This window comes from Gasterosteus aculeatus, chromosome 7 (genome assembly GCF_964276395.1).
Source record: "Gasterosteus aculeatus chromosome 7, fGasAcu3.hap1.1, whole genome shotgun sequence".
In the NCBI taxonomy this organism is placed as follows: domain Eukaryota; kingdom Metazoa; phylum Chordata; class Actinopteri; order Perciformes; family Gasterosteidae; genus Gasterosteus; species Gasterosteus aculeatus.
In genome coordinates, this window is record NC_135694.1 from 9,232,868 (window position 1) to 9,243,115 (window position 10,248).

Genomic DNA, 10,248 nt, shown 5'->3' on the forward strand with positions numbered 1-10,248 from the left:
GAACCGTGCCTTGACTAAAAACAACCTCCCCTCGATGATGTGTTTGACCTCCAGGGAGATTGGCTTAAAAGACCTGGAGAAGAGGAAGCCCACTCCTCCACTGAGGTTGGTGTTGTGGCTTAGCAGGACTTCCCCTTCCCACTCCCTCCTCCAGTCGGCCTCGTTGGTGCTGTCGCTGTGCGTCTCTTGCACGAAGAGAACATCAAGACGTTTTATTTTTTTAAATTCATAAATAGATGCCCTCTTCTTGGCATCTCTGGCTCCGTTCACATTCAGGCTTCCCACTTTTAAAGTATCCATGATAAAAATAAATAAAAATAAAACCAATAAATCAATTAAAACACACATTGGGGCTTTTCTCGTGATCATCGATTGCTCGTTTTGCTTTTAGCACAATTTTTTTTAGTCTAAAACCCTCTTGATCTGTGAAGCCAGACTCCTCTCGCTGGCTCATGCGGAGTCTGGCTGAGTTATAAAAACACACCAGGTCTGGGAAAAACTCCTCGATTTTTAGATTTCTCCTATTTTTGACTTTTTGTAAAAACATTTTGATTTGCTCTGCGGAGTAGAGCTTTTCCCGCTGGCTGTGTGTCAGACAGGCGCTGTGGATGTCGCTGCTGTCCGACACACAGCCCTCACTCTCACTGCCGTCAGATGGCCCCTGACCCCCCATGGCCTCCTCTTCCTCCCCCACCTTGCTGGCTTTTGCCTCGCTGCCTGTATCTTGCCTCTTTTTTTTTCTTTTTGTTGCAGCTTTTTGCTCTCCTGCTTCCTCCTCCACCATCTTAACCTCCTCTGCCTGTTCCACCCCCCCATTCAGTCCTCCCCCCAACTGTGCCTCTATGGCATCTGACTCCTGTTCCACGCTAACCCCCCCCTCACCCTTTTCCTTTCCTTCCCCTCCATCCTCACCCTGTGCCACCTCACCCAAAGCTCCTCTCTCACCCACCAAAACACCCTCATTTACACTGTGCACATCTTCCATACTCACCCCGTGTGGGTCAGGCACAGCAGCGCAACGGCCCGCGGCCCGCGGAACCGGAAACGGCCTCACGGACGCCGCAGCCACCTCCGGGCTGGAGACTCCCCCGCAAGCGCCGCGGCCGGAGGCTCCCCCGCCGCAGCAGCGGCCGGAGACCCCCCCGCAAGAGCCGGCTCCCCCGCCGCAGCCGCGGCCGGAGACCCCCCCGCCGCAGCCGCGGCCGGAGACCCCCCCGCCAAAACCGCGGCCGGAGGCTCCCCCGCCGCAGCCGCGGCCGGAGGATCCCCCGCCGCAGCCCCGCCAGGTGGAGTCGGGTCCCCGCGCCTCGGGCAGGCACCCACGGTGTGCCCCTCCTCGCCGCAACCGAAACATTTCATCGCCGACGATGATGCAAAAATCACGTACTCGTAATCATCTATCTTAACATGGAAGCGGAGGTTGAGCTCCACATTCCGGTTGTTAAGTATCATATAGAGGTGTCTGCGGTGAGACACTACGTGCTTCAGTAACTGAGACCTGCATCCAGACAAGATCTTTTTGATCGGTGAGACCACCTTTCCGTGTCTGGAGAGTTCTCTGCTGAGAAATTCGTCGGTGATGAACGGAGGGACGTTCGATAGAACCACCTTCGTGGCCGGTTGCGTCAGTGGCAACACCTGCACAAACATTTCATTCACCGTGAGGCCCGCCTCGACGACTCGGTTCACCTTCTCCACCTGGTCCAGGAAAATGACCACGGCCCCGTTCATCCGAGCGGCCGACTTAACGCTGCCGTGCCCGACCACTTCCCCCACAGCCAACCCGATGTCCTCCACGCTGCACGGGAAGCCCGCGGCGATCTTAATGCCGTGCTTCCTCGTGAGCTGGGAGAACGTGTCCCCATTTACCATGGCGTCTAGAGACGCCGACCGGCGAGACACCGGCAGGAGAAAAGAAACCCAAAGAAAAAAAAACCCACGACTAACCCCACAACTAAAGTGAAAAACAACCACTAAACCACATTAAATTAATATATATAACTAAGGGAAAAAAAACAAATAGAGAAAACCGCTCAAAGACGCTCACACACGCTCACACACACTCACTCCCAGCATGCACCGAGAGAGAGAGAGAGAGAGAGAGATTGTTAGTTAAAAGGTAGTCCCAGAGCGTGGGCTCTTTGGGTTAGTGTGTATGTTACATTTGTTTTGTATACTGTTGGTTATTTGAGTTAAACATTTTTCTTCCTGTGTTGCGGGGGGGGAAAAGGAGATATTGTTAGGGAAGAGACCCATGGGTATACACCACCCGTAGCTGACTGCCTGTCTAGATACACTAGGCAAGACCTGGGCGGACCACTCCCTGTACTTTTGGTTAGCGGGCCTCATCCGTGCCCGAGGTAGAGTAAAGGGGGGGGGGGGAAATTAGGTCAGTTAGGGAAGTGTTCACCCTTTTTTGCTTGTTTCTTTGCTTTGGTCTCGCCCCTTTTCCCCTGAACATTTTTTTGTTATTTCCTTTTAAGGAGAGAATAAACCTCCTATTTTGTTTACACCGTTTGCCTGTGTCAGTAGTCGTCACTCACACCACGACCCCATACCTCTGGTCGCCGCGTTCATCAGGGCTCATGTTTGCGGGGGTTGCGCTCCCTTACACCTAGACTAAGGGAGACGTAACATTGCTCTGTGTGCTTTTAGTTGTCTTGCTCAGGGACACTTCGACATGGGGCAGCCATTGTCGCACAATTAAAGTTAACAAGCAGCGTCCCTATAAAAACGGCATAAAGTCGTACATACGATCTTTCTGGTGATGAGATGGACCCACAAAAAGTCAAGGAATTGAAGGACTACAAGGAGAGCAACACTTTTCCTGCACATTTCAGCAAGGATGGGCAATATGTTCCAACTGTTACCAACTGATAAGTAAGTAACTTACTATGCGCTATCTTACGATAGCGACTACTTAAAGTTAAACTATGTTGTTTGGCTTTCTTGAAGGAATTGTACTTTCTTGATTCTTCTTCAGCGTCCGTACCCCCTGGGTTGAATGGACTTATTGTAAGTCGCTTTGGATAAAAGCATCCACTAAATGAAAAATGTTAAACTAAGTTAAATATTATATTGAATATTTAAATGTCACTTCAAATGTTTATGCAATCTAATTCATAGACTGAACTGTATCAGTGCCACAGAAAACGAGATTAGCAGCATCATCGTGCCAAAGTTGTGTTGACACCACAAGAAGCCATTGCCATATTCATTGAGTTTCATGACAGTGACATTGGAGCTCACTGTGGGGTCGACAAGACCATGGATGTAATTCTTCAACGATTCTACTGGCCTGGCATGAAGGCCGACACCAAGAAATGGGTGGGTGTCACTCCTCATCTCTGGGGCTATTTTAATATTTAAACATTTGAAACACCCTCACACACACATTTGTGTTTTTCAATTGTCATATTTTTTTAGATTGGCCAGTGTGATGCCTGCCAAAAGAAGAGGACCTCTACTGTATAAAGGAGAAAATGTTATACAAACCCATAGAGGTGAATACTTCCTGAATATAACCTGTTGAATGGAAGTATCCTTGTATTAAGATCTGGTTTGCTTTTTAAGGTGACTGAGCCATTTGAATCAGTTGGGATAGACTTGGTCGGTAAGCTAAAACGCACCAAGAATGGGTTTTTATACATCTGTGTGATGGACTATTTCACAAAGTGGCTTGAGGTATACCCACTGAAAACCAAGGGAGCAGAAGAAATCAGAAAGAAAAATGTGTATAATGGATTTCTTCTATAAATATTATATAAGGCAAGTAATATTACCGTATTCGTGGTCGCACTACTAATGGAAGAAGCATCATGGTATTCACAATAAGTTCTCTTATGCATTTTATACCGAGTTGTGCAAGAACCTTGGCATTGACCGAAGCCTCTGTGCTCCATACCACACACAAATCAATGGCTTGGTTGAAAAACTCATTGGCACGATTCAAGCATATAACAATATTTATCTAAGATATATTCCAATAACCACTGTTGATCTTTATGGAGACTGACTTTTTATTGTCATTAATAATTGTTTTCCTCTATTTCAGAGTTTTGAAAAAAATGGTCCAAGATCTCCCCGGTGACTGGGACCAATACGTTAAGTCCACTGTGTTTGGCCTAAGAACGTATGGGAATGTATCTGAGGGAAGCTCTGTATCCCTCCGAAATACCGCTCGAGTGGCAGGTATGAAATCTCTTAGTTAAGTTGCTTGGTAACTATATATATTCTACGCCTAATTTGGACTTTTTAAAAAATTTGTCTGCTCCAATGTAAAAGGTATCAGGACCATATTGGTGCTTTCACCAGGAATGAAGAAGTTTTCAGCCACATCACAGACCAGAAGGATGTGTATACTAAAGTTGCTGCAAATCTGGCAAAAGGCCACGAACGGGTGCGCAAAAGAAAGTTTGCAAAGGGGGATGATGACGGCTTTGTTGTGGGGGACAAATTATTGTGGAAAAACGTAAGAGAAAAGCAATGAAAAGATCCAACGAAATGATGGGTCCATATACCATAACGAACATTCATAGAAAAAGTGCTGACCTTTTATAAGCAACAAAGAAAAGGAAATCGTGAAAATTAACCTAGACTATCTCAAAAAATATGTGGAACCTGAAGATCGTATTCCAGGCAAATGGATGGCAGCGGCTTCTACTTCTCCTCCACCTCTGCAGTCCAGCCCGTTGCAGTGTTTTGTTCCCCAATCTCCTCTTGCAGACAAGCCAACAACTCCTTGACCTGCAACAACTCCTTGACCTGCACTCCCCAGAGGAACATAAGTACGGATGTCAATTCTATGTAAAGACTTCAGTGACCTTTTGGAACGACACTGCATTTAATCATAAAATACTCCGCTCTGTCTCCTGCTTTCAGTAATAGCTGACATCTAGGCGGGTAAACGCCGAGGTGTTCTTTGGAGCAAAGTGGGGCCTTATAAAATATTTGCCGCGGACCTGCAGAACTTGGCCCCGGGAAGGGAAATAGAGAGTGAGGTACAGGCAGTAAAAGTGTTTACTTTTATTATTTTCACTAACAATATTTAACACCTTTCAATAATTACTGAAGGTTTTGAATGCATACTTTCATAACATATTGGAGAGGCAAGAAACTAAGATAAAAGTGCGTTATCTAGACTCCTTCCAGATGACGTCTATGTGGCAAGGATGTTTCAGGGGATTAAAAAAGGTAATCTTTCCAATCTGTTCAGACATCCTTAAAGATACAAGCAGTATTTTATTCATAATGTGTGTGTTTTCAGCTGGACCGGTTGGCCACAAACGCACTGGACACTTGTGGTGAAAATAGTTAATTCCATCAAGAAGAATGTGAAGACATTCCACACTTTTGTGTGGTAATTTGTAATGATTTAAATGTGACCTTAATGTATTTTGAAGGTGATTTATCCAAAGGAACACCGGACGGTTTACTTTGATCCGTTAGGTGAAACTCCAGACAACTCGACTAGATGCAAGGATGTGACAAGGTATGTTATACATCCCGTGTGTGTGTGTGTGTGTGTGTGTGTGTGTGTGTGTGTGTGTTATAATATATAATTTCTCAGAGCATTCATGAGAAACAAAAATATTCATGTTTCAAGATTGAGTTGCTCAACTGTGAGCCACCCGAGATGGCAAGACTCGACATCCTGTCGGGCACTTGTCTGCAAGGTAAGAGTGTGAGAGACCCTTTGGTGATTATTACATGTTACTGATTTTAAAATATTGTGTAGTTTGCAGAACTTTTATTAACTGGTGGCCAGGTCAATTTTATCTACCGACGAGGCCGCTACAACTCTCTTAAGAGAGATTGCTTGTAGACTGGTGACTGTGACTCAGTTTTTTCTTTTTCCTGTTAATGTTTTGTCACATGCACTTAATTGTTCATGTAATTACACTTGTTTAACGTGTTAGAAAGCATGACCGATTTATGCAGAGTATGTGCCAATGCATGCCAAAGGGGAGATGGACATGATGACTGGGTTTTGTAATCACATAAATGAATGCCGTATTAATCTAATGCGTTGCTAATCCTCAGATCCAGTGCTCAGCATGCACTCTGTGGTTCCACTGGATTTGCATTGAGAAACCACCTTTGGAGCAGGACTTCTGCTGTCCAGCATGCTTTCTTTAGAGATACCGACCGTTTTGTTTTTCACTGATTGATTTATTGTGACTATTAAAACACTTATTATTTAATACAAATTTCCTTTGAAAACTTTATAAGAGATGTGATATTTGATTCCTAATAGAATTTTTGCAAGTGTACAATCCATTTCCCTCAATTCCTTGACTTTTTGTGGATCCGTCTCTTGTTCGGAAAGATCGTATGTAGGACCTCATGGCGTTTTTATAGGGACGCCGCTTGTTAACTTTAATTGGGTCACAATTAAGAATCGATATATTTCATCGGATGTGTTCCAAGGCACGCCCAAGGTAACCAGTTGTTTCAGATCCCCTACACCAGAAGGTTTCCTCCATGCTAACCTCCTTGGATTATTTTATATTAAGACCAAATACAAGGTACTGCCCAATGGCGCACAGAGCGCTCAGTATGACGCGTTAGTATTTTGCTCCATGGGTTCGCAACCTGGTCTGGTCGATCTTTTAATATATTTTAGTGTTTTGTTCGTGTCTGTGGTGTATGTCACGCTATGGCCGTAAGAAAATATCTTTTTTTAAATCCAAATGTGTCGATGCAAGTCTGCAGCCTCGTGAAGAAGTAGCGTTGCACATGTCATGTCTTGTTCTAAGACACGCCCAAGGTTGTCAGTTGTTTCAGATCCACAACACCAAAAGGTTTCTTCCATCCTGATCTACGTCAACGAAATGGATAAATTATACAAAAGGTGAATATATATTTTTGTGATTCTCTGTGGTGCACTGCTTAGAGCAGCCACCAGCTGGGTTCGAATCCAGGGGCCTCATTTATAAACGTTGTGTACGCACAATAGAAGGCGTACGCTGCTCTCTACGCAATAATTGGTATTTATAAAAAGCAAACTTGACGGAATAATGTGCGGTCCTTCACGCAAGCTTGCATACGTGGCTTTAAGACAAAGTAGGCTAAATAATAATACATTTTATTATTCAGGAGACATTTGTGACTGAAAGAGAGGATCGGGGAATTTGGAGTTTGAAACTGTTTCCCACGTCGGTGCGTGCTGCTGTATACTGTTGCTGTGGTTTCTTCTACTACTTTGTCTGCCGTCGATGTCCAGCTTCCGCTCATCTTCCCCTTTGAATCGTGCATGGGATTTGTGAGTAATGACTATCTTCCTCGTGCCTTTTTGTTTATTGCTTGTATCAGGAATCAGGGAATCAGGAATCAGGAAACATTTATTGCCAAAATGTCAAACATACAAGGAATTTGTCTTGGCGGTTGGTGCGTGACAGTAGACAGTGTAACAATAGACAACAAGACAGCACTGCACAAGTAATAAAATAAAGTAAAATGAAATGCTAATGCAATGGGTTAGTATAATAAGGTTATGGGTTAGTATAAAACAAGAGAAGAAAGTTAGTTAAAAATTTAAAATATTACAAAAGTTAAAGTGCACTGGTGAACAAGTGACAAAGTGAAAAATTACAGTTAAAGTGACTTGTGCAGTATGAAGGGGAGTGACCGGGGGAATGTTATAGTCAGCAGCAATTTGCATCGACTCAGGCCTGCAACGAGGGTTTTGTTTGTCATGTAAGTGTGTGTGTGTGAGAAAGTGAGGCATATTATCTTATAGTTTAATGGAATGTTACCACTTTTAACCAGCTCTTACAAGAACATTCTTGTACTTGCCTTCAACACAGCAAACAGACTTCAAAAACATTTAGCAAAAACAGTTTTCAATATATAACAAGCATATTAATAGCAATTAAAAGTGTACAACTTCCTAGTAAGTAGTCTAAAAACCTTTGAAATCATTCCGCATTCAGTCGGTCTGCAATTGTCTGCCAGGCTTTTTCTCTCTGTTTAATTATGCTGCCGCATTTCCTTTTTTGAAAATGATATGCTTCACCTCCTCATGAATTTCCATGATTAGTTCCTGCTCAGCGGGTGAAAAGTATGCCGTACGTGTCTTCTCCATTTCTGCATCAGTAAATCTGTGGTTGATACCTACTTAAGAAAGGCGTGGCCGCGCACTTATCCCAGCTATGTGCACCTGGATTGACTTCTCATTCTGGCTCGGCCAACGTGCAACCAATTAAGCCACGATGAGCGGATCACACTAAGTCAGGTGGCGCCTTTTCACTTATCCTGGATTTCTTTATTCTACTTTCGTGCAACAGCCCTGGGTCAGGGGATTCAGAGAAATACAGAAGACAGTTAACACCGTCAAGTGAATAGGTACCAGTGTAGGAGAGCAACAGTGTTCATAACTTAAGGGTTGACGACTAGCTTATGGTTTGGACTGTTGTAGTCTACAAGGTAAATAAGAGTTGTGTATTGTTTGCTATACTGTGACTAAATGTTATAGTGTAAACAAGTTATAATGCTAATCGCGATTAACCATTAGCATGCGCATAACACCGGTTAGCTTTGCTTTCATACTATAAGCTGTGCCTTTGAATTCAGTTGTTGAGACAAGTGTTTCTAGATCTACATGAAGTAGCATACGGACTTGTGGTTTAGCTTGTAACAACTGTATATATGATCCCGCACTCCACACAGGACACAAACAATGGGTTCAAGCGATTTAATGAGCGCAAATACTCAAAGGGAGGTGAAACCGAGTCGGAGTGTCAGGGTGCGGGGAAGGCAGGACTCAAACGCAGACTTTGCAGGAAACAAAAAGGGACTTTAATCGTCAGAAACTCCAAAACTCCAAAAAGGCAAAACGTAGTCAGGGTACAGGAAACGAGATCATGGACACGGGCTTCTGACAATCAACAATGACGCGACAAGAGACACACACAGCTTAAATACACTAGGAAGGTGCAGGTGATTCGACACAGGTGGAAACAATCAGACAATCACAGGCAAGGCAGGAAGTGAAGTTACCCAGGGAGACAAGCAGACTGACAAGCAGAAAACTACAAAATATGACAGGAAATAAACCACACCGTGACACTGAGTTTCTGGGAAAGGGATTAAGCTCCACAGTGGAATCCGGCTGACGCAGGTGGGGATGTCGGAGCGACGTGAGGCAGGTAGTACAGCAGGTGAGGAACAGGTACAGCGGAATCAGACAGAAAAAAACACAGAATGAACCAGTTTGTTTTTACTGAGCCAAGTTAACGATCTGCCGCTGGAAAGGTGAACAGCCCGGGGTCTAAATACTGCAGGAGTGAATCGTGGAATGTGGATCAGCTGCGTGGGAACGGAGCAGGATGAATGGCCACGCCTCTTGCAAGTGGGGACAAACAGCACAGACACACGGGAAAAGGAAGATACGAACACACAGGATGGGAAGAAACTGTAGCTAACCCACAACATAGCCGAGTTATCTGATTCAGGAGACTGACATTTACTGAAAGAGACGTTGACGTGTGCTGCTGTAGATTGTTGCTGCGGTTTTTTCTACTACTTTTCCTGCCATTGATGGCCAGCTTCCGCTCATCTTCCCCTTTGAATCGTGCATGGGATTTGTGAATACTGACTATCTTCCTTGTGCCTTTTTGTTTATTGCTTGCATGAACAAGTGAAGCGGCCATCAACGTTTTAGGCCTCTACCCTATCAACTACGACTCAAATGTTTTGTTTGTCGGGTGTGTGTGAAAAAGTGGGGCTTATTATGTTGACGTGTAATAAATGGCAAACTGTTTTTGTTAAATGTTTTGTTAAAAGTCTGTTTGCTCTGTTGAAGTCCAGTACAAGAATGTTCCTGTAAGATCTGGATAAAAGTGGTAACATCCCATTAAAATATGAGATAAAGGTACTTAATAAGAGGCATTAACCTTTTTGTTTTATTTCTTAAATTCTATTTAAGCCAGTCATTTTGTTTTGCAAAATAAGGCAACCACAATTGTAAGACAAATTGTATTAATTTATAAGAAGAGGTAATTGCACCATTATATGAAGTTCGTGCAGTTTGTTGCACAGTGGGCGCACGTTGGAGAGAAAGATGACTGGCAGCGGTCTGCGAGAACCACGCTTGCGGAGTCGCGCTAAAAGGCCCGTTTTCCTCTCCTGCGGCGTCTCACCGCGTGAGTAAAGGTGAGCGCGCCTTTGACTACAATGTCCAGTAATTCCACAGAGGTAAGAAGAAAAGTTGGAAGTAACTCTGGCAGTCATGGGGATGTCTCCGAG

The 10,248-nt window shown here is 44.2% G+C and overlaps 1 long non-coding RNA gene across 1 annotated transcript; it reads left to right on the forward strand.

Moving 5' to 3' along the window:
• The first annotated feature begins 8,784 nt into the window (after positions 1 to 8,784).
• LOC144410333 (uncharacterized) lies at positions 8,785 to 9,885 on the forward strand. Its single transcript, XR_013468340.1, has 2 exons — positions 8,785 to 9,161; positions 9,256 to 9,885. It is a non-coding gene; the product is annotated as an uncharacterized LOC144410333 (long non-coding RNA).
• The last annotated feature ends 363 nt before the right edge of the window (positions 9,886 to 10,248 follow it).